The following is a 25,341-nucleotide window of genomic DNA, read 5'->3' on the forward strand; positions in this document are numbered from 1 at the left end:
TATTTTGCATCACCTCAAACACAACAGTAATAAAACAGATGGAGATAAGGAGCACTGAGGGAGGAAGACGAGGAAAGTCTGCAGTGTTATTGTGGTTTGCTCACCGGCTTAGCAGACGTTATTGTAAGGAGGGTGATGACGAGGGCGGTTTGCAGAAGCTCCATTTCCGATTGTTGCTGTCTGTGATGGAGGGAAGCCACAAACAAAAACAGTTACATAATCCGTAAGGAGACACTGGTACTGTTAGAGAACCAGATTTACAACAGAGTTAAGATAAGGGAAATTAAAGGGGGAAAAAATACATTTACATATTTAGTAAGCTACTCATGAGCACCTTTAACATGATATGAGATATAAATCAAAACAGCCAACAAACTAAGCATTTTATTGAAAAAAAATGTAACTCTTACCAGTCTGTTGTAACAGATCTGCAGTTTTTTACGAGTTTGGTTAAATCCTGTGTAAAATGAATGGGATTCTGTGCAGCTGTGGTCAGTGGGTTTCCCTGCAGACTGAGCTCCATGCAGGCTGCTGCTCATATATGCTGCCTGGGCAGGGCTGGGCCTCGATGGGCAGGAGGACCGGAGCTGAGGATTGGGTAAGACTGGATTTCCCGGAGCTGGAGTGGAGGTTTACCACACACTTAGAATATCACCTAAACTCTGCACCAGTGGCAGAGTTATTTATTGAGTTCTGACAACTTTTTTGGGGTAAATATGTCCAGAAGATATTTTAACAATCACAAACAAACTCACTGTTTTTACAGCTTGTACCCTTGTAAAAGTGATGTTGGTTCAGTCATTGTTTGCAATGAACATTCATGTGAGTATAAGTGTGTCATCTGCATATATCGAGAATACAGGAGACTGAATTATGGTCAGAATTAGAATGCAGTGATGTTAATATGTAAACTGAGGCTGTTTTTCTTGACTTTCACTCAGAAACAGAACCTCTTTATGTTCTCACATCCAGTTCTTCCCCTTTAATAGGCATTTACTCCAACAAACAGCTGAAGCTAATGTTTTGTCCATGTGTCTGCTCATTTGAATATCACAGAAACATCTTTTCGAATTTAAAACAAATATTCACTTTGCTTCAAAGATAAATGGACTAAATTTTGGTGGCGACAGGTCAATGATTATTCTTACTGTTTTTTTTTTTTTAACTATTAATTTCATCATTCATTTTTCTCCATTAGTCTTTACAGGAGGTCCTCGACTTGCATTGTTTTACTGTTACAGCAGAACTGATTACGGGCCGGTCCTCGGTTTAACGTACGGCGTTTCGTCGTTACATCGGAACTGGTTCAGTGGAAGTAGTTGGTGAGCAGAGCGGATGAATACTGTATGTACAGTAGTCACATGGTGCTATAAGACAGCTTTGTTTACATTTGCCGCCACGTTGGATTATGCTACATTTGCTAACTGATTGTGTAGATCAGTGTTGACGAATAGAAGGTGTGTTTCTTTTTCATATTAGAAGAACTGTCAGCTGTAATGGATCGGCTTAATTGGCCAAACATGCAAACGCATGCAGGGATTTGATTCTGTTTTCATTTCTCTAAACAAACAAAGTCTTCACCACAAATGAGGAATATCACCAAAACAGGTGCTTTGTTGCCAAGTCAATACCACAATTATTTCCTCAGGTCTTAGTTTCTGGCATGATTTTTCTAAAATGGCAAGTGCAGATAGAGCAACAGGTCAAATAAGACTTGTGCTAAAACACACCTCATAGATCATATAAGGAGTTATTTACCATTTGTTTTGACTATCAGGGACAAATTATAGAGGACGGAAAGTCAGAATGTAACCAGTGTAACATTTGGAAAAAACAGAGGAAACACCTCAAACATACCTGAGCAGCTCAAAGACAGAAATCCAGGTCTGTGCAAAGAATTCAAGCTGAGAATTTCAGTTACTTTATGATAATAAAATATCCCCATGTTCACATCCTGAAATGTCCGTTGGAGCTGTATGACAAAGAAAGGTTGTTCACACAAGCTAACACTAGCATGTTTAAACCAACATATCGATAGTTACATGCATGAAGGCCACATTATACAGTTCATTCTAATGTAATATTCTTTCATCAATTCCATTATTTTACAAATGTCAGGCTTTGGGGCACTGCAGAAGAAGTTCTATGCAATCATACAATAAATGGACTGTGTTTTTGTTTATTTTTAGCACAATATTGTTTTAAATATCAATTTATTTATTTTTTTTATTACTTGATGGCTCCAACTTCAGTTTTCATTTCAAATGCATTTATTTAATGTGCTTTTTTATTCCTGTTATCAGAACATCAATACTACATATATTACGAGTCTGGACATATATGGATGTAAACCATTGGTTGACGGAGGCATACAACCATGAAGTGGTGACTCTAGTTTTCCCTTAAGTAGCTTTAAATTTGGAAATGATTAATTCTGCAGTAACTGAAACTGTTACAGGAGTCTATGCTATTTAGCTTATCCTCAGTGAATCATAATATTGAATGAGAGGAATAAAATACTAGAAATACATGTCAAAAAATAAATAAATCACTAAACAAATCGCTTCATGTACCTGCTGATTATTATGCTCTTTGAGTCTTCAAAACTGAACCACAATATTTACCAAAAATGTGAAGAAACTGTAGGTGCAATCTTCAAATGTTAGAGATAATTTTAAGACTCAAGGTTTGACAGAATCGTCTGATATCTGGGTTCTTCACGGTGACTCTGTATGAAAGGTTGAATTATCAGACGAGGTGGTGACTGAGCACTGATGACAGAAGTCTGCATGACTTTGCAGAGAAGTGACTGAACATGGAGACAGAGTCTGGGAGTGTCGAGACGTTGGTGGAATGTTACAGTAAAGACAGAATGAAGACACGCTTTGATCAGAGCTGCGTCTGAGAGTTTCACCACCGTGTTACTTCATCGCACCGAAACTTTCCCCTCCTGCCTTCCTCTCTCTGCTGCCTGTGAAAATCACCTCAGCGTGAATCATGAAGATGGATGAGGAGAAGATTTCACTCGAGAAACAATCCAGAGATATTTGAGCAGCTAACAGAACCACAGAGACCAGATTTGTCTTTCTTTGAACAATCGATAATTCACCAAATCCAGCATTCATATACAGTATGATCGATGTTTAACAATGACTGCTTTTAAAGTTTCCCTGTGTGTGGTTAATCTAAGACCATGTGTGTTTTAATGGCTGTTTCAAAGGTTACATTTGGATTTGTAAAAGTGTTTTGTCGCTTGTAAATCAAAAAACACTTTTACAAATCCAAATGTAACCGGAAAGGGAATGTCCCAACTCCGGGGATGAACCGGAAGTGACAACGAGGAGCGGCTAATGCAACTTTTGGTTGTTGTTGATGGTGAACCAAGCGAGCGGGTGATGTTTTGCCCATTTTGTGGGTAACATATGAACCGATTGATACGGTTTGTTTTTCGTGTGGTCGGTCTTTAGAGTGTTTAAATGGCGCAGATCAGACCGACAGAGTGCATTAGCCGCTCCTCGTCGTCACTTCCGGTTCAACCCCAGAGTTGGGACATTCCCTTTCCGGTTAAATTTGGATTTGTAAAAGTGTTTTTGGACTTGTAAAAGTGTTTTGTCACTTGTAAATTTGTCTTGGAGGTCGTAAAAGTGTTTTGCATTATGTAAATTTGGTTTGCACCTCTCGGCCACAGTACTAAAAGGCCTCGTGTTCATTGTGGTATCTGTGGCAGCTGATTTGTTAAGTTAGTGAAACTTATCACAACACAAACTGCAGTTCATCAAATGGCCACTAGAGGCAGACTCCAAAAACAAGTCAATCCCATTGACCTCCATGTTAAAATGTCCATCTTTACAGCAGAAATAAAGTTTACAGTCTGGTATAAAAACAGTTTTGATCTCTATAGATGATTTCCCCATTTATGACAATTGTAAAGTGGGTGGATTTTTATACGACTGCCTTGTTTAAATTGAATTAAAGCTCAAAGTTAAGCAGAATTCCGAGACTGGTTTGAGATACAGCTGTTCAGGAAACCTACACCATGGTGGGTTCATCCATTTTTATTTATATCCACACATAATACAGTCAAAAACTCTCCTGTAGCATGACGTTGCAGATGATGCCCAGTCTGAATTCCTGGTACAAAGTAAAAATATAATCACCACACAGACGCTGCATGACTTCAGCAGCATGATGCATAGACCCACTTCCTGCTGGAGCTGCACCCACACATCCAGCACAAGTTAATGGACAAATACAGCAGCACTGTTCTGAGTCACACACTGGAAGCAGCTTCAGTCACATTAATTGTAGATTAACATGTGAACTACATGGAAAATCCCAATTCTGGCGAATGATTAGCACCATCCAAACAGTCTCTGTGGTCGTGTCAGGAATTAGAGTTTTAAACCAAGAGGTCAGTATAGGGAAGTGAACAATGCTGTGGCAGGCAGATAATCACACAGTAAACAGCTCTTGATGGGTAAACTGTAAAACCATTCTCTGAAGAAATGCTAATCACCAACAGAGCCTTTATTTGGTCACTTCACTGTTTTTGCTGAAGAAGAATGTTACATCATTTCCTTGGAGAAGTGACACTTTACGTCAAAACAGTGACAAAATATATTACAATAGAAAACGTGTTCCTGTTTTTCATGTGACAGACTGCACGTCCTCACACCACATTTGTTCCAAAGGAGAGAAAATCTAAAGAGCTGAAATAAAGACTTGAACTGCCAGCCCTCCCTTGCATTAATATTTCACAATCACTGCCTTTTGAAATGTTTGGATGCATTTCATATGCCTGTAGTTGATTTTTGTTCTCATTGGATGATTAGTTAAAGTCCCTCTGCAGCCACAGATGTAATCCCTAAAACCTACACATTTAAATTTTTTTGTTGTTGAAAATAATCCCTTCTTGCCTTAAAACAGCTTCAGATTTAAGTCTACAACATCTTCAAGAATTCTGGGTTACACAGTGAAAAGTTGTAATATTAGAGCAGTTCTGCCACACATACGATCCAGACTTGGTGTGCTGACAGGACTGATTGTGTAGATTTTTAATGTATAAAACCACAAAAGTCTGAATCTTTGTTTTTAAGACGCTGCAGTTTCAAGGTGGAAATGCTTATCCATGGTATTTACTGCTTATTTTGCTCATGATATGTATTCTAGCATATGAAAAACACACCATTTGGATGCTAATAAGGTGAAAAAAACCCTTAATTTCACCAAAATCGTCTGTAAACAAGATGGCAACATGTGGCCACAGAGTACCACAGAACATATGATGAGTTTAAATGTGTCTATTTCATTGAACAATTAGGGAAACACATTAGTTGAGAGGTCCGGAGTCCCACTTAAAGGAACTTTTAAGCACCAAACACTTCTTTTCCTGTATTCTGTTGAATTTTTGTACAGAAATGTCATTTTGCATCAGTTTATGGTATAAATGCCTCAAGTAAAACACTAAATTCAGGCAGTGGGTGACATTTGAAAACTCTAAAGGGTTATACTACAGTAAGGCCCCCCAGGAATTCTGTGCCATTTTTAAAAGTGTATTTTCTGTACATCACCTTTTTTCTTCACCCATCTAATTTTATCTCTGCTGAGTCAACACACATTTATAGGCATAACTGATTTCTTCTGCATTTTGTTTGGGGAAGTGACTGATTTAAATGTGCAAGTGGTGCCATTTACATCAATGATTAATATATGAGTTCATTGTAAGTATTCTATAAAAAGGATGCAAAAACCCCAAAATGTACAAATTAGAAGCAGAAAAGAAACACAAGGAGAATCAGGCTGGTGAACATGAGGTAAGAAAACAGCATGAACTAGCAGAGGACAGGTGAAAACTCAGGATGATTTATAACAAAGAAATTGATTAGGGAGACGAGACTCAGGTGGGATTGGAGACAAAGGTGAAACTAATCAAAAGAGGAGGGAAACATGGAAAGGAAAGACAGAAAACAACCAGAAAAAAAAGAGGACATGGGTGTTTTCTAAATAAATCTGTAGTAATAAACCAAACTTAACCAAAGACAATGATATTCTCTGCAATTCTGTACTTCTGTTATTAAGAACTAGATGGCTTCAAATTTCCTACTAGGTAAAACTCAAACTCTGCTTCACTGCTAGCCTCTCTCCCCTTAACTCTCTCTCTTTGTGCCTGGTCTCTGAGTGGAGTTGTTAATTGCAGAAGTGCATCCAGCTGTGCAAGAGGTCACATCACCTGTTTCCTATCAATCCTATAGATTGTAGATGCTGTGATACAAGGGGTCTAGTTTGAGCCACATTCTTGTAAAAACTGATGCAATACTGTTTGTTTTACCTCCTGCCACCCTGGAACTCTGGCTGGGTTTCCTCACTGCCAGCCTTTTTCTGTAAAAAACACATCTTTTGCTTGATCTTGCAACAATCAAATACTGCTAAAGCTGCCAACATGCTCCTGTTGTAGCCTGAACACCTCAGACTCTGCATTGTATTAATGGTGCCTCTAGTAAACTCAACCTGGTCTTCATTTCTACATTTGGGTTCTTAGCTGAGCTCTAACATCCAACAAAGCACTGAAACAAACTTCTTGTTTCAAATCAAGCCCTCAACTCCAATAAGCACATTAAGACTGCAGTTCAACTTTACTCCCCACAAAAAAAATTTACTAGGATCAAACCAATGCTTCCTAAAACACAGATTAGCTTCTCCACATCTTCATGCTCTGCTACCTCAGTTACAGAAGTCACCACTGGACCAAATGATGCATGTTGAGCATGTTAGTTTTTTGACATGGAAAACAAACTACTTCTCAAATTAAGCTGTTTATTTTCTAATATCAGTGACTCCAAAGAATCTTGTACATGGACCTTTTCTGTTTGGAACAGACTCCCAGAAAAGAATAATCTGATATGAACACAACGTTTTATAGTGTGGTGAAATGTGGTTGGTTGCAGAACACAAACATACAATTCAAATATTGAAATGTGATTGGCTAAAGGTGGGGATAAACCATGGTTTAGACTTTGTTCTCCCAGTAGTTGGTGCACAGATATGTCCATATCTCTTGGCACAAGATTCATCCAATCTTCAAAAACCAATTCCTGTAAAAAGAACCCCCCCTAGAACCCTCTTCCCGCTCTCTACCTGTCAGTCTTATTCCTTTCGTTAGCTGTGATGTGATGCAGCTACTAGTGGTATCTCATAGGGAGGATCATTATGGTTTCCACCCTTAAACCGCCTTGAGTTAGCAGTTTCAATGCAATTAGTTGTTATTTTATAAGGAAATGGGAATATACTGTGAAGCTGAGTCAAATCTCTTGATCTTTTTGGTGTGTTTGTGTGAGAACTATCCAGCTTGACCTGTCCCTGGTTGTGTCCCTCATGTATTCAGTCCTTCAGAGCCTGGGGCTGATGCTCTCCCTCTATCCAGGTCAATGCACTGATTACCTGCAAACGGTTGATTCAAAACACTCGATTCAGTGGTTCTCTGTTAAATCTCTACATGGTCCGGCTCCACTCCACGTTTCAGATCATTTAACCCTTTATTCCACACCTCGGATCAGAGGATAAATCTGTGTTGAAAATCCCAGTACCTCGACTTAAAACAAAAGGAGACCATGCTTTAACTGTTTTTGCCCCACGGGTACCTTGTAGCTCCAGTTTCAAAAGGTGCTTGAGGAAATGTATAGCTGTATGTGGTGAATTTAGAGCTTTTTTTTTTTTTTGTAAACAGTCTACTTTGTGGAAATCAAAAACATGTAAACAAAGGGTATCTTATGTTAAAAATAATGTAGATGACAGCAGGTTATGTTGGTAGCATTAAGTCACAACACTTAGCTTGCTGAGGTTAATGGTTACCATCTAGGCAGACCTGCTGCAGTGTACAGCACTGGAACTAAGCATTTTTGGTTGCCTCTGTCATTGTATTTGGTCTTAATGTGTTACTTTTAATATTCTGTGAAACTGAGTTGCTCACTTGACTATAGAAGTTTCTAGGATGGACTTGGAACTTCTTGGAATGGTGCAAATGAAAGACGAATAACTGAATTCTCTCACTCTATTCTACATTATTCACAAACACTTCATCTGAAAACTTTGCTTTATTGTGGATGAAGCAGCAGTCGATACAATAACTCAAGAAATGGAAACCTGTCACAAGCCTGCCTCATGGAACTGAACTAATAAAATATTGTTGAAAGCTAGTGGGGTGTGTTCTCATAATCATTAGTAATGTTGGTGGTGTGTCTGAAAAACAATGACTCAGTTCAGTTCAGTCATGATGCTGCAGGCCAAGATTCTATTTGTTGTTTTAGACATGTGTGTAAAGTCACTAATGAGAAAATTGCAATATTTATGTTGGAAACTGAAGCGGTTACCACCTGCATATGTTTAATGGTAAAGTATTTTCCAGTCTGGAAGATGTGAAGTGGTTCAAATGACCCAAAGTCCTGAGATTTGTTTACCCAACATCAATCCTGGAACAAATAAAGTCTTTGGAAACAAAGCTGTGTACCATAAACTAGATTCACTAAGTGCTTCAAGACACTGACTTAAGTGTTTTCTGATCCTAAACAAAGTGCTTTAGTTGACATAGAATTGGTTCAGTGCTTGACTTCCTGTTCTATACTGGAAATGTCTTTCCTCGTGTATGTTTTTATATTCCACACAGTGCATGTCTGAGTGGATTCTTCCCCTCAAAACTACAAATTGCAGTCTTATGTTGCTTTGAATTCCAACAGTATTGACTCTAAGGTTGGGTTAAGGTCTGGTGGGGCAAAACATTTGATTCAGGTTAAGACTCTTGATTTTAGTGAAATATTACTTATGTAAACATCACTCTGCAGTTTGGGACAAGATGGAGTCTTTTAGGGGTAACTTGAGGTGAAGGTTGAAACTCTGCTGTCAGGACTTGCAGATAAAGACTCAAAGAGGGATGTGCACATGAAACATGGCCAATCTAAATGTTGTTAATGAAGTCTAATTAGTGGTCTGAGCTTGTGCCTGATTTTTCTGATCTGTCAGTCTTTACTTTGAAGAAGGCTGCTTTTAGTATGTTGCAACACTTTTCAAAGGAAATAGAACAAACAAGAAATGCCCAAGAGGTACTGTTATATAATCAATCAAAAGGCACTATTATGAACATGTCCTGAGTCCATGAACAAATGCATAGTGTGATCATCATCATGTTTACACTTAATAAAAATCTTTGCGGGTTGCTACAACTGCTGTCAAAAGTCCAAAGCTGCTGCTGATTTGACCTGTTTTAATCCAGAAGCTACATTTAGAAAGTTTGTCTTGCCACTTAGCCTGAAAACCAGAAAAATCAGAGTTCACGTATCATTCGTTCTGACAGAAATGGTTCTAAATTGCCCTGACACATTCTAGCTTCGGTACAGTCTCTGTATAAAGGAGCACCATTGACTCCACTTTAGCACTGGAGCGCTACGTTACATATGATGTTGCTCTAATTGGTTGGTAGTCCATGAAATTGTATAGTCTCATTTTTGTCTGCACTCGTGGCATACAAAGTCAAGTCACAGGAGGTAGACGAGTTTGCATTTGATCTACTTATCACCCACTTTATTGTAAAGGGTAATACGCCAGATTTTCCCAATACCCTCAAAATCAAGAGACTATGACACTGAAAGTAATTTTCAACATTTTGTTGGATGGTTGTATTACGCTAACTTGAAGAGAAAAGCTTTTTATTGACAATTGTACTCAACTTTAGTGCCAAGTTTAACATGTACATGTTTTTTATTTCGCTTTGGTTTTTGGCCAGACAGAATTAACTGTCTGGACCTCAAACAGTTCCTGGGTGTTCCTTGCTCACATTTTTACTCACTGTGGGCTCATTTTTCACTGTATTATAAAGTCCTACACTTCTATGGAAACAGAACAACCAGGACTCAAGTACAGCAAGTCCCAAACACGTCCTCTGCAGTGTACAATACCAGAAAGTACAAAGAAACACAAGAAAATTGAATTTCTTTAATTAGTACAGCCCCTTCCAAGGTGAAGTTGGTCCTTTACAGAAGCGGACTACAATGAGCATACACATATTCAAGACTTTCCGTTCATTGGAGCTTGTCTATTACAAACACTAGTGATTGGTGACATCTAGTGGAAATAAAAGCCAAGTGCAACTATAACTACAGAGTGGACAGAATAAGAGAAACACCACACAATGCCAACATTAAAATGTAGAGCAGACTTATTGTTTCATCTCACTTAATACAAGGTATTCCACAGAAAAAGCCATTTAAAGGGGGAATTTGAAACTGATGTTCAATGAAAGATCACTGTAAGTTCTTCTCGTATGAAGAGCTTCATTGTATTATACTGCTCTGCAAGACCACAATGAAATGTGGCACTATGAATTGTTTATATAAAGATGGATGAACCCAAAGGTTTTCTAAAGAGTGGTGTTAAAGCTCAGAATTCTGGACCATGAACTGTCCAGTGATGGCATCCAAATGTCACTCAAAGCGACAACAACCCTAATTATGCTTGAATCTACGGTTAGAGAGGTGATGATTTCTGCAACTTAATGTGTGTTTTTCTGTCTCTTCCAATACTCTAAGGCAGTTTTTCTCAACTGGTGGGTCGCGACCCAAAAGTGGGTCGCGGGGCCGTTTTTGGTGGGTCGCGAGCCTTTTTCTAAAAAGAGAGAAAAATAAAGATAATCCAATTTAGTGGCGAGTCATTGTAGTTCCCCTCCGCACCCGCAGGGGGTCGTCGTGTCAGCAGCGACCGGTGAGGACACTCGTATTACTGTAGAAGAAACTGCATGTTTTCATAGCAACAGCAGCATGGCTAAACGCAAGTACGACAGCGAGTACATTAAATATGGATTTTCCTACATCGAAGACAAAGGAGTCCAAAAGCACGCATCTGAATAAACTTTTCGAGCGGTTTAGCGACTACTTTCCCGATAAACAACCCGAGGACGACTGGGTGCGCGACCCGTTTGGAATAAACATGGAAAGCATCACGTTGCCTAGCAGCGATGAATGTCAGCTGGTGGAGCTATCATGTGACCGCACTCTCAGAAAGAAATTCACAGAGGTAAGCCTTTCCCAGTTCTGGTGCAACGATGTGATGAGAGAGTATCCCTCCATTGCTAGTCGAGCTGTAAAAATCCTCCTACCATTCAGCACCACATACCTCTGTGAATGTGGCTTCTCAGCTCTTGTTCAGCTGAAAACAAAATACCCAAATAAACTGAACATTGAGCATGACCTCAGAGTTGCTTTATCATGCATACAGCCAGATTTTGAGACTCTTGTAAAGGCCAAAAAGCATCCTCAGCTAAGCCATTAGAACTTCATGTAGTTCTGCACTACTTTTATTGTGACTTGTGACTTTTGTTTATTTGTAAGTGCTTAAAAACACACTTTTCTTTCAATATTGCACACTATTTTTTTCCCCAAATATTGGCTTTCAAATATAGTTAAGCCCTTTGAAAAATGTTTTATTGTGTTTACATTTTGAGATTGATCAGAACATTAAGCATTTCTTCACTTTAATAATTTGTTGAATGCACTTCATCAGTTTTCATGTTTTGGACTCTTTTGCACATATTTCTATACATAGTTTCTCCAGCTACAACAGCAATGTTGCAGACTTGTGCAGTATTATGAGAAGCTACTGGTTTTGTTGAATTGCACTTTTTTTGTAGAAAAAAAATGCACTTTTATATATCCTGACAACTACTTGAGGCTATTGTTCTACTTGTTTCAAAGTCCTCAGTACTTGAATTAGTATTGCTGCTTGATTTTGAGTTGTTGTGAAGTACTTGAGTTCAGGTTTAAAAGTTTTGTCTTCGAACGCTCAATCAATAAATTGTTGATTTTTGGAGAAATATTGTTTGGGTCACGACTTGTCATTTCAGTTTTATGGTGGGTCCCAGGCCCAGACCAGTTGAGAACCACTGGTCTAAGGGGTTCTCCATCTTCCAATGTTTGGTTCACCCGGGTAGGTTTGGACCTCCACTGTTGGGTCCAGTGACTTTTTGGGTCGATGCCACAGTTTGCTACCTAAGACAAACGTGCTATAAATACACTAATATGTTTAGACTGCATCCATTACCTTGAGTCACAGGTTGAGAACGTTCTGACATGTGGTTGTGGTGGTTTGTGTAACAGCAGCACATTTGGAAGTGAGCCTCTTCTCTGCATCGGCTGCTCAGTTGGGGCTGAAGAAGCAAATCTTTTTTCTATTAAATGGGGACAGCAATTTTAGACATTCTTTGATAACTTCATATTGTATTGTCTGTGTGAAGGTCTGCCAAAGCTGCTCCTACAGGTTTTCTAAGCTCATAAACACATTGAAGCATACGTCTGTGTAGATTCCCAGTCATCCAGGTCATGGTTATCACAGGAGCTTCAGTAAAAATCAACTGGGCTTCTCTTGTAGGTTCTTGAAGATGTTTCACCTTCATCCAAGGGGCTGCAACAGTTCTGATTTCTACTAAAGCTCCTATGATTGGAGCATGTAGTATGCTATTCCAGCGTGTATCCACCTCTTGAATTAGACAGTTGGCTAACTGACGATGCGAATCATCGCTCCCTACATAATTTAATTGTGAAAATCATCGGTTGTGCTGGACTGAGGGTTTACATTTAGTACATTTTGAAAATGTGAGTCATCGCTCTCTACATAATTTAATAAATCGTGAAAATCACTGGGTGTGATGAAATGAGGATCAACAAGTTCCTCCACGTCAAAAGGTTCTTGGTTTAAGGTTTGTAATTCACTTGACCGGCCGCTTGCATTTTCAGCCATGGTCACTTGAATGTCACACCTTGTTTACAAAACTACTCTGACCTAAAAACAACATCCTAAAACAATCCTCAACAACAAAAAACTATTTAACACCTCAAATGTAATTATAACCTTGTAAAGTCTGATCCAAATGCGGATCCGGCATAGAAAAACTCATTTACCGCATAAAATAAATCATCCCTCCGGGCATCTATCCGGTCGCAGCAGCGACACCGTGACCGCTGTCGTCTCGCAGGCTCTCTGCTGTCTCTTCTCAGAGATTCCCTTCGGCCGCCAGAGAGACAGACGGAACAAGTTTTTACCAAAGTAAGGACTAACAAAATAATTTCGTATTAGATGTAAAAGTATTTAAACAAAATATTCAATATGACTTGGCATAGGAACAAGTTGCAATCTTAAAGTAATAATAAAAAGTTAAAACACATTTAAAACAGAATCAATATAAATTAGCATAGGTACAAACTGCATTCTTAAAGTAATAATAAAAATCTAAAACATTTTAAAACGGAATCAATATGAAACGGAACCATTGATCGCCGCCTGGTCCACGTCGGACTGCAAAACCGACAGAACTAGGAACGTTTCTTTTTGGCGGAACCTTTGGCTGGGGCCTGTTGCACTTAAAACCCGGTAACAACGATTCAGACGAGCTTACCGTGTCGGCAGGGTGTTTGACTGTCCCGGGTTCTGGTCCTGCTTCTCTCGCTGCTGCTGGTCGTGGAGGAACCGCTAGAGGTGCTGCGTTGCGGGTCTAAGTGCTTTTTCCCGACCGGGATGAGGACGTACCGCGGGGAACCGGAGGAGGCGATGCACTCGGCGGGGTCCACAGGAGGCGGAGAGGTAGATGGAACCCGATGTACCTGGAAATCAGTGGGAGCCTGCAGAACCCGAACGGTCGAGGGACCCGGCACGGTTTGCAGATCATTCTTGCACCTCTGTTTTTGTGTTTTGTTATTTTTGTGTATACATTTGTATTTAAGAACTATACATGTTGTACAAAGTGGGTTTTTTTCTAAATCGTTAAAAGTTTTCTGGTTAAAAGATGGTCAATTCTTATTTTCGCATTAAGTGGTATATTTCACTGGTTAAAAGACAGACGGTCTTATTTTCTGATATATCTCAGACACTCAAATTGCTATTGTTTTATTTTTCTGTTAGTTTTAAGTTCTTATTGAGCACAAGTGTCTTGTGTTTAAATTAACTTGCAGAGAGACTGTAGAGGGATCAAAGGAGTCCAGTAGATTATTATTTTTTTATTTTTATTTTTTTAATGGGAGGTCAGATGGAATTGGGCATATGTAGTGCAGTATGGACTGTTGCATGGGTGAGCCTAAGCTCCCTAGAAAACTGAGCAACGTTTAAGGTCCTGATGCCCTGAACCACCGCTCCCTGTGAGTAGTGGCGGCTGATCGAGGCTTCGACACTTCATCCAAAGCATGGTTCATTACTGGAGGCTTCAATGACACACAGTGCTCGAGTAGGACATCTAGTGGTCACTAAAATGAAGTGCAATCGAGACGTGGTAATTGGTTCATGGATTGTTTTGGATTTGATTCGCCATGCACACTTTTCTGTTCAACTACACTCGATGATTGTATGGGTTCTAGTACAATAAAATTATTAGTAACAAGAATATGTCGTCTAGATATCAGAAGTAGATTAAAGGTAAGTGAGTACATTTTGTTGCTGTTTCCTCCCAGAGGCACATGTACAAGTTGGCATATGTTGGGGCAAACTTCTTCCCCATGGCTGTCCCATGAACCTGTAAGAAACACCTGCCATCCCACTCGAGATCATTTCTGGTGAGGCTCAGCTCCAGCAGCTCCAGCAGATCCAGCAGATCCCCATCTGGATGTGCAGCATCCGGGAACCTGTCAAATGCCTCCCTGATGGCCCTGAGGCCCAGAGTTGTGTCGATATTTGTGTATAGTGAATTGATGTTTTTTGTAAAGAGAAAAGCATTGTGTGAAACCTGTAGTGTTTTTATTTTGTTTATGAAGTCGTATGTATCCTTAATGTAACTATTATGTTTCTGTGATAATGGGTTTATGAAATGGTCAATGAATTCGGCTATCCGACACGACTCTGAGCCACAGTCACTCACTATGGGCCGACCGTATGGAACCTCGCCAGGGACCGTCCATTTCTGTTGGTTTCTACCTGGACTCTATCGCCTTGGAAGGCCGGAATCCGTGATAGGTTTGAATCACCCAGTGCTATTATCGGTTTTATGGTCGCCAAGGTCCAATTAAAGATTTTTCTGTCTGTATTTTGATGTCTAAAAGGCTCTCGGCGTGCAGGCAGAGTGGGCACCTGAGGCGGGTTCACAAGAGTGGTGTTTAAAGGGGACTCAGACTGGGATTCACTTTCATCATTATGATCATTAGTGTTGTAACCCATCGTCATCATCTTATGTCCACCTTGTGTTTTTATCACCCTTTGTGGTGTATGCTCTGCTGCCGCCTCGAGCCTCCAAGCATCAGTGGGAGAAACAGAAGAAATCAGATCATCTCCTACAACAGCGATGTTGGAATAAGAGGTAAGTATTGCTTTGTTGTCTTTGTTTTACTTAAGTTGTCCTTTTTATCTCCTACAGGTAAGTGTTTCGTCTGGAGTGGAGAGTCAGTGGCTGAAGTGTTCTCATTTCTATGGATCTCCTCAGGTAAGTTTTCTTCTTGTGACATCAAATTAATGTTTCTGGGAGTCCTCACTTCAACTGATGCTTGCACCAGGAGTGTTTTTTTTGGCAGCCTCGCAGGTTTCCTTCCCCTTCTCCACCCGTTGTTTTTGATCTGAGAGCTGACCTGGTTGATCTGAAGTAATCATCACCAGATGGTGGTACAGGTAAGTTTGTGATTGTTTTCACTATGTTGCAATAATAATGTTCTCTTAGAATCTGCAAATTGGTATTTAACCAGCTCGTGGTATTTTGTGCCACTTTGGCCAACGGAGAGGAGGATTTGATAAAATTTGTAAGCTTGACCGTATGCTTTTTCATCCCAGGGGGAGGAGAGCCCAAATTGATGGGTTTATCTATAATTTCTGAATGGTGTATGGACTGCAGGAGTTTAAAGTATATCCAAACAGGTGAGATCCTCTCCAACGGACAGAACAGGGCAACAGGCAGGAGTACTAAACAAAGAAACATGGGATTACTGTGAGTCAAAAACAACTGGCAAGGACTGAATAGTGCACAGTACTAATGAGTGAAGGTTCACAGTCCAGCTTCAAGTGAACGGTGGTGTCTAGTTTTATGGAGAGGTGAGTGCAGATGATGATCAGGAACACCTGCCCACACCCTGCTTCTGCTGATTGCATATCACCTGCACCTGCTGCTCAGCCTCTGTGTCAAAACACACCTAGGAGAAGGGAAAAGCCTGGACCAGAGGAGGGAGTGAACTGTCACTGATCACAGCCAGAGGCTGTGACCATAACATAGGCGACGATACATTATATCTCTAGGAGATATAATGTGACCGCTGGCACAGGTTTATGTCTGTATTAGCTTTAATTTTACCAAAAAAGAACAAAAAATAAGTTTAAAGGAAAGTATTAGATTTACTTTTCAAACTACTCACCTAAAAGAAGAAGCTAACCTACAAAAAGACACTAAGAATTCAATTTAAAATATTTTAAAAGTATAAAAAAATAGGTCATTATTCCATCAGGACCCCATATTGAAAACACATTTATCACCTGGTGTCTACAAGACCAACCCTGATTAGTCACTCAGAGACCCCGTGGACACCACAGGATCTGCCGATCCTTTCAGGGTTAAGGTAAGGAAAGTCTTGCCAGCCCCTGATAGCCCCACAGAAAACTCTGGGACGGCTGCAGAAAGCAGGATCAGACCATACCTGGACAAGCACCAACTACGAAAGTCCTCAGAAATCCTGAGAGAGCCAGGCGAGGTAGTGATGGACCAGGCACCCTGTGGACACCCATCTTGCTTTCAGGAAACTGAGACAGCTGAATGGGACCATCCTGCTCCCAGGTGAGGGAAGTCAAGTCAACCCAACACCCATACCACCCTCAGAAAAGCCTGACTGTTCAGTGCTTTTAAAAGTATTGTAGTTAAGATTCCTTAGTTCCCTTTACAAATGCTAAACCACATGCTAATCACACATTAGCTTCTAGCACGTCTGCAGTCTTGTGCAAGCTTATATTAATAAGTTCTATTTATAAAAGGAAAATCTTACAAGTGAAAAATCCAGAATCTTACGAATGAGAATTTGTTTAGAGGTGGTGCCAAACATATGGCCTGTGAGCCAAAACTGGCCCGCCCAAGGGTCCAGTCAAACCCAGGGGGTGACTTTGCAAAGTGTAAAAAAAAAAAAAAAAAAAAGAGGCATGTTTCAGGAGCCAATTAATCAGGGATCCCATTTAATTTAAAATGTTGAAGAATATAGTTCTGTGAAAATGAATACTTACTGTGGAAATATTTAAAGACATTGAACATTGTGCATTGTAATGTCAGTCAGTTTGGTTTGGTGGAACCCTGTTGTTGATGCACAGCCACAACGTTTATGTGTAAATTTTCTAAATTTACAAGGCAAGGGGATAACTTAACCTTCTTCCTTAATAGTTCCCACTTTAGTTTGGCGTTTTAGGTGTCAGGATTATTACACAGATGTGAAAATGAACGTATATTTTAAATTTCTCAATGTCTAAGTTGTTTTGATAAAGTAAAACACTATCATTCAGTTCCAGATATCTGTGACTAAATGTTTTGTACATTTTGTAGATAAAATGTTATCTCTAAATCGTCCTGTGTAAATGATAAAATGAGGCATAATATTGTTTAAATTGTACTATTTTTATCTTAAGAAATTTCAGGTTGTTCATAATGTTTTGTAAGAAGATCGTTCATTAAATGTGAATATTTTCAGAACGTACTTTTTTGCACTAAAACAAAGAGGGAAAAATTAGTTATTTATAGGTTATTGTGCTGTGATTTTACTGGTGCAGCCTACTGAACTGAGATGAGTTTGACGCCCCTGGATTAGAGGAATAAAAGTCGTTTTAAACGGTGAATCCTCTTCATGAACGCTGCCTCTGCTGCATGTTGTCAGGTTGTGGTTTTAACTGAAGCATGTGAGAGGAAAAGGCTTCTTCCTGTTTCTCACAGTCTGACACCGTTGCTGCTTAATGAGGCGAGTGAATGAAAACCAGCTGATCATTCGCTGTAATTCACATTCTGTTCAATATTTTCTCTGATAATCGCTGCCAGAAAGAAAACACTCTGAGTTGGTTTAATCTGTAACAGTGACAGACTGTGGTTCATGTTTGTTCCAGTGTTAATATCTACATAGTAATTTTAGCTCTGTGCATTTTATATTTATGTATATATAGTGTTAGAATCCTGCCGTCCAGATGTTTTTAAAGTAAATAATGGCGCTGCCCTCCCCTCTGGTTAATTATAAGCATCCACACACTCTGCTGACAGTATTCAGGGTCGGATAATAACAGTGCAGCTCAACAATCTGCTCCTCTGTTATTACTGCTGCTGCCCAGCGATGACAACAAGCAGAGAGGAGCTGAATCAACTACAGGGAAGTCACTAAATACATTTAAAGTACTGTACTTATGTACACTGCTGGGGGACTTGTTTGTTTACGTTAGTTTATACTTCTATTCAGGGAGAAATACTTGCATCAATAGTCACTAAAAACTCTGCAGCTTAGATTTTATTGGATAAAATGTGCATCTTAACGCCAGACTTGAGAAAAGAAACATCTTGACACTACAATATCCTATATTATATAAAATTTAAATATAAATAGAATTTAAATATAAAAGGTAAAACCCTATAGTATTATCTAAATGTACCGGGTTCCAGTTCTATTCATTTATCTAACTAACTTGTAAGACTATGATGTAACAATAATAATGAATTATCTAATTTTTGTATTTAATACTTATATTCAAAATAATTTTTTAAATTATTTTTTTAATATAGCTAAATATTAATATTTAATTATAATAATGAATTATCTAATTATTGTATTTAATACTTATATTTAAAATTATTAATTTATTTGTATTTATTATTATTATTATCATTATTATTATTATTATTATTATTATTATTATTATTAATAATAATAATAATAATAATAATAATAATAATAATAATAATAATAATAATAATAATATATTTAATATAGTTTATTAAATAATATTTAAATGTGATAATGAAGTATCTAATTATTGTATTTAATATTTTTAAAAATATTTATTTTTATTTATTTATATGTATTAATAGCAATAACAACAATAACAAAAATTATGGTTATTACTCTTTTCTGAAGTTTCCTGACCGAACGGTTTTGTCTAATGTTAGAAAATGTTTGAGATACTTAAATGAGTTCATTGTAGGTAAAAAATAAACAAATACGTGTTTTAAAATCCAAGGTTAAAGTCACAAATTTACTAAAAGAAAATCACTGTATATGACACAAATTTACCCGACTAATATGATACTGCAGTATTTATTATATGAAATTATTTGACTAATGAAAATATTAAGGTTAAAACCCAAAATATTGTAATCTACATTTAACTGACTGGATAACCTTTGAGCTTGTTGAATAAGTGATATTATTGTAATGATGTACTGTTTCCACTGGAGGTTTAAAAAAGAAACTGAACTTTTCCGAGATTACAATCACAAGTTTAGTAGAAAAAAGTCTGGTATTCTTCCAGATAAAAGTCACAAATTCACAAGAAAATGTAAGAAAAATTGCCACATCGCAGCATGGAACACGTCCTTGTATCTGTCCATTGAACTGTAGTTTCTGATGCACAACAGCTTTCACCTCTATTTAAATCTGTATGTTTTCTAGTGACCACGTCCAGTTTATGGCAATGTGTCTTTAAAGTCCAGATGCTTATGATGATTAATTAAATATATACAGATGAGGTCCAGTCAGTGACATTTAACCAAGAATATCGAGGCAAAAAAACAACAAATAACATAGTTTTCTAAAAATATATCAAATAAATTAGAAAATGGGACCATGTTAGACCGTTAGAAATAGATTAGAGTGAAAGTGGACACAGGGAAGCTGGTGGGGTGATATGAGGAGAGAGTGTGGGCAGCAGAGGAGCATTTCAGGGAACAGTAGAAGAAGAATGGAAGCTGCTGGGATGGGAGGGCAGCGATGACAGGACTGTTATTAAAGCCTCCAGGCATAAAAGCTCCACAGCTGATCGAGGAGGAGAGACAAAGGCGTGAACCCAACATGCATTTTGTGTGTTTCTACATGCGCTGAGTTGTTGTCGTATCATTTTATTTGCTGCAGATAATTACAGTCCCTGTGGTTTGGTATTTATATCGCTGCAGGAGGGTTCAGATTTCCAGTACAGTTGTCGTACACGCATAGAGGGAGCTCTAACTGAAGGCACTTCTAAATAATTAACCTCCTTTTTCGTTATTTATGTGATGAGGGTGATAATGCGTTACTGTCGGACAAGCAGCTTGGTTTAAATATCTAAATTATCTGAGTATAAAATGTATGAAAATGATATCAGATGTGCTGAAAGTCATTTTTTTTGAAAATCTAAATACAGTTGATACAGTAATTTAACAGTAAGCCTTTGTAAACTTTAAGAATTTTTAAAAAATTCAATAAAAAATTAAAGTAAAATGAAACTAAAAAATAAAATTGACAAAACAAAAACAAAAATCTAACAAAACTAAATTTAATTTTAAAAAATGGCAGAAATAAACAAAATGACAAAGAACATAAAACTGAATAAAAGTTACAGTAAATCCTGTACATTTTCACTTTTAGAATAAAAATAATTATAAAATTAGATAAAGTAAAATAAAATGAAATTCAAAAAAATATAGAGACCAAACAAAAATAAAATAAATCAAAACAAAATCAAATATAATGCAATTAAGTTAAATTAGAAAATACAGCAAAAATCAAATAAAGCAGAACATAAAATAGAACAAACTGACATATTTAACTCTTTAAATACCAGTTTGTTTATGTAACGCCACTGTTACTTATTAAAACAAATATCAAAATACTGATTTTTATTATAATCAATGGTAAACTATAGATTCTGTCTTTTGATTATCACAATCAGGAAATACTGATGTTGATTCTGATGTTTTATGAACAAACAAACTCAGACTGGCAAACTTAAGGATGTATAAAGTTAGATATTTATATTATTTTTTTTACTTTCACTTCCTTAATTAATTCACTTTTTTTAAAAAACCAAAATCATTCCTAATTACAACAAATAAATATTAATTAAGTTTTAGAACTAAACCATTTAAATGGCAGTTTGTTTACATGATGTCGCTGCATGATTTTTTTTGTTTGTTCATTAATGAAAAAAATAATGCAAACAATTTTCATATAATTAGTGCTGAGAGTTTTTTCATTCTTATTACAGTCTGGGAACAACAAAAAAGGTTTGATGCATTGTTATTATTATTATTTAATGACATGAAAACGAATGAAAAACCTCACTTGAGACAATAATAATAATAATAATAATAATAATAATAATAATAATAATAATAATCCAGGCCCTGACCATTTATTGCTGTTTATTTGCAGATTAACGTGAAGTTGAATCACAAACAAAATAAAACACATCAACAAAATTATAAAATCACCAAGTCAGATTATTAAATAACAAAACAAACAAAATACAAATCCAACAAATTCTGCATAAATATCCCCGTGAAAGAGAAATTAAATGTACATTTGAATAAAAAGCTGATTTTTCCATCACTTCAACTGGTTCCATAAATGCATCACTGACATGAGATTAAAGAAACATGAATTCAAATCAAAGGACAGCAAAGACCAGATTCAGAAGAACATTAAAAGTCATTCACTGTTACATTTTCATGCCATTTTTAAGCTGCAAATTTGTTTCTGAGTAGGTAAAATGAGAAAACAGGGAAATATTTACAATACAATGCAAAGAATAATATGTGAATTTAGTGATATTGTGTCTCAAGCTAATACAGATGCACATTTTCTGTTTGTTGTTGATGTTTAAATATTCCACCTGTAAAAACTGAGAAACTCAGAAAACTTGTCAGGAACAACATAAACCTCCATCAAAGATCACCTATTGTGTCCTGATGCTTTAAAATGAGACTCAACATGTTGCTGCTTCCACACTGAAGCAACATGTCAGCGTCAAAATCAACATCACATCCCTAATGTTCAAATCCTCTCATTCTGGTGCCAGATAAAAGCCAGATGTTCATGTTTCAGAAGCTGAAAGCAGATTTAAAACTGACAACCACTGAAGAATCAATCGGTTCCATTGTCATCTCACTGATTAATGCCGTATCTACAGAAGTAAACTGTATATCATGAACTTAAATCAGGGCTGAGCATGAACCAACCCTCAGACACTAGAGTTACTCTAGTTGGGTGTAAGGAACTCTGCAGTGTCACAAAAACGGCAAAGTCCAACTCCAGCATGTAGAGGTTCAGTGAATGTGGTCTGGACTCTGTGGAGGAGAGTCATGGTTTTAGAGACGCTGTAGAAAGACAGAATACCTGCTCTGTGATCCAGATAGACTCCGATTCTGGAGGACTGAGGACCAGAGACGGTAGTGATGATGTTGTTGTACCTAAATGTATAACTGTTGGAGGAACAATATAAAGCCCAAGATTTGTCATTATATCCAAATCCACATTCCTTTGAGTTTCCTTTTCTGCAGATATTCTTCTTTGCGACTGAAACTTCAATGTGTCCTCCTCTCCACTCCACCTCCCAGTAACATCGTCCAGTCAGACTCTCTTTACTCAGGACCTGAAACCAAACAGTGAATCTGTCTGGATGATCAGGATAACTTTGGTTTTCTTTCATAAATGTTACTTTTCTGTTCCCTTCAGATAGTAACAGAAAACTGTGTGCTGTGGTTGGATCCAGAGTGATTTCTCTGGAATATTTTAAGAATCCATCTCTGGTCTTTGGTTGTGGTTCTGACAGTAGAACATCCACTTCAGTGATTGCCAGTGAGATGTTTGTCCACGTGTCCCTCAGAATGTTCTGTAGATGATCTCTGAGCTCTTTCACAGCTGCTGTCACGTCCTCAAAGTGTCTCAGATTACGGATGTCGATGCTGGATGAGGGTTTGGACTCACTGAGTGCTGACACTGAGGGGTAGTTGTGGAGGAACTGGCTGTGATCTGGTGTATCTGAGAGCTGCTTCATCTCAGCATCTTTCCTCTTCAGATCCCTGATCTCCTGCTCCAGCTTCTCCTGAAGCTCTTTGACTCGACTCTCTTCAGTCTTCTGCTGGGATCTGATCTGCTGCTCCACATCTCGCTGTCTGTTATGGATGAGTTGGATCATCTCGCTGAACATCTTCTCATTGTCCTCCACTGTTCTATCAGCACAGACTGATGTCCTCCAGCTCCTGTTGAAGCATCTTCACGTCTTTCTGTCTGTCCTGGATTCTCTGCTGGACGTTCAGTCGACTCACCTCCAGCTCCTTCTGCTTCTTCTTCCTTTCTGCTGCTGCTGAGACGCTTTCATGGCCTTTATGTTCATCCAAGGAACACAGAGAACAGATCAACTGCTGATCAGTGAGACAGAAAATTTTCATCACCTCATCATGACGAGAGCAGATGTTCTCCTGGAGGTTCTTGGAGGGTTCCACCAGCTGGTGTTTCTTAAAAGCAGGAGATTGATAGTGAGGCTGGAGGTGCTGCTCACAGAAAGAGACCAGACAGAATAAACAGGACTTGAAGGCTTTCAGTTTCCTCCCAGTGCAGGAATCACAGGACACATCTCCAGGTCCAGCATAGCAGAGATCATCATCATCTTCAGCAGCAGCAGCTTGGAGTCTGGTCTTCTTCAGCTCCTCCACTAAATCTGCTAACAGCACGTGTTTCTCCAGGACAGGTCTTGGTGTGAAAGTCTTCCTGCACTGAGGGCAGCTGTAGATTCTCTTCCCATCCTCTCCATCCCAGTGGGTTTTAATACAGTCCATGCAGTAGTCGTGTCCACAGGAAGTAGAGACCGGATCCTTCAGGAGATCCAGACAGATGGAACAAGAGAGTTTCTCTGAATCCGGCTGCTTTCTTTGCTGTGCCATTTCTCCTCTCGGTCACACCGACTATTTAAGTTTCACTTCCTCAAACATGAAACTAGTCTGAGCTCTGATCTACAAATCATGTGTTCCTGTTCCTGTCAGCTTCTTCCAGCCGTCTGCAGAGTGCAGATCTGAAGGGGAGGAACCAGGAAATGTGTGGACAGAGTGGAGCTGCTGTGTTTGTAGAGCAGGAAGAGGAGGAGGGTTATCAGGCTGACCTTCATTCCAGGAAGAAACCTAGAAAAACAAACAAAATCAAAACAAAAAAATAACAAAAATAAATAAAATAACATAGAACATAAAATGGAATAAAGGTTACAGTAAAGTCTGTATTTTTTCATCTTTAGAATAAAAAATCAAATTAAAAAAGTAGATAAAGTAAATTCAAATCAAATTAAAAAAATACTACAGGCCAAACAAAATAAATTAAATCAAGCAAAAGTAAATGAAGTTAAATTAAAATCTAATAAAACAATAAAATAACAGAACATAAAATGAAATGAAAGTTAGAGTAAATCCTGTTTTTTTCACTTTTAGAATAAAGAAAATCTAATTAAAAAATAGATAAAGATAAAAAAAAATAAGATTAAAAAATAATATAGATCAAACTAAAATAAAATTAATCAAACTAAATAAAATTTAATGCAATTAAATTTAATTAAATTAGAAAATACAACAACAACAACAAAGAAATAGAACATAAAATAGAATAAAAGTTATTGTAAAACATGGACTTTTCTCCATATTTTATGACTGATTACAGCAGTGATTCTCAAACATTTTCTGTTAGACTCCCCTTTTGTGGACAAAAAACTGGGGGCCACATTCAGCCCGATTTGATCTCAAGTGGACCGGACCAGTAAAATCAGAGCATAATAACCTAGAAATAATTTGTTTTAGTTCAAAAAAGTACATTCTGAAAATGATCACATTTAATAAACTCTTTCTACAAACATTCTGGCCTGTGTTGGCCGTATGTGGACACGCCTGGTAAAAGTAATCAGAGTAGATGAGCTGAGGTGGTGACATCATCAAGTACGATGGTGTTCCAACTGCACATTAACAATGTGTTCCCGTGTTCTCAGGAGTCCGTACTTCCGCGTGCAAATACAGACACAAGTCAGGACTCATGTACTTGGTACTGAGAAACGGCCAGCGTGGTTTGAATATTGTTGTGTGCTGCGAAAAACAGGCCGACGTTAAGAAAAATAGTTGAGCTAATTAGTTTCCTCCCAGTAGCTGGCAGCCCCCCATCATGCCTCTGCGTCCCTCCAGGGGAGCACGACCCACACTTTGAGAAACACTGGTTTATACTGATATAAAGCAGAATTTGGTGCTTCTGCTTCTTCAGTAGTAAGATCAGTTAATGTTCTGTAGATGACAAACAAAATGATTTCAAGCACAATAAACTTGGATTTTCTACCTCTTTTTGTCAACAAACGCATCAGAACTGAAATTCTGATGCGTTTGTTGAC

The 25,341-nt window shown here is 38.0% G+C and overlaps 1 pseudogene; it reads right to left on the minus strand.

Annotated features, from left to right (window-relative positions):
- Positions 1-21,332: 21,332 nt before the first annotated feature.
- LOC111582382 (tripartite motif-containing protein 16-like) lies at positions 21,333-23,894 on the minus strand (annotated as a pseudogene).
- Positions 23,895-25,341: the final 1,447 nt, after the last annotated feature.

This window comes from Amphiprion ocellaris, chromosome 17, assembly GCF_022539595.1.
Source record: "Amphiprion ocellaris isolate individual 3 ecotype Okinawa chromosome 17, ASM2253959v1, whole genome shotgun sequence".
Taxonomy (NCBI): Eukaryota; Metazoa; Chordata; class Actinopteri; family Pomacentridae; genus Amphiprion; species Amphiprion ocellaris.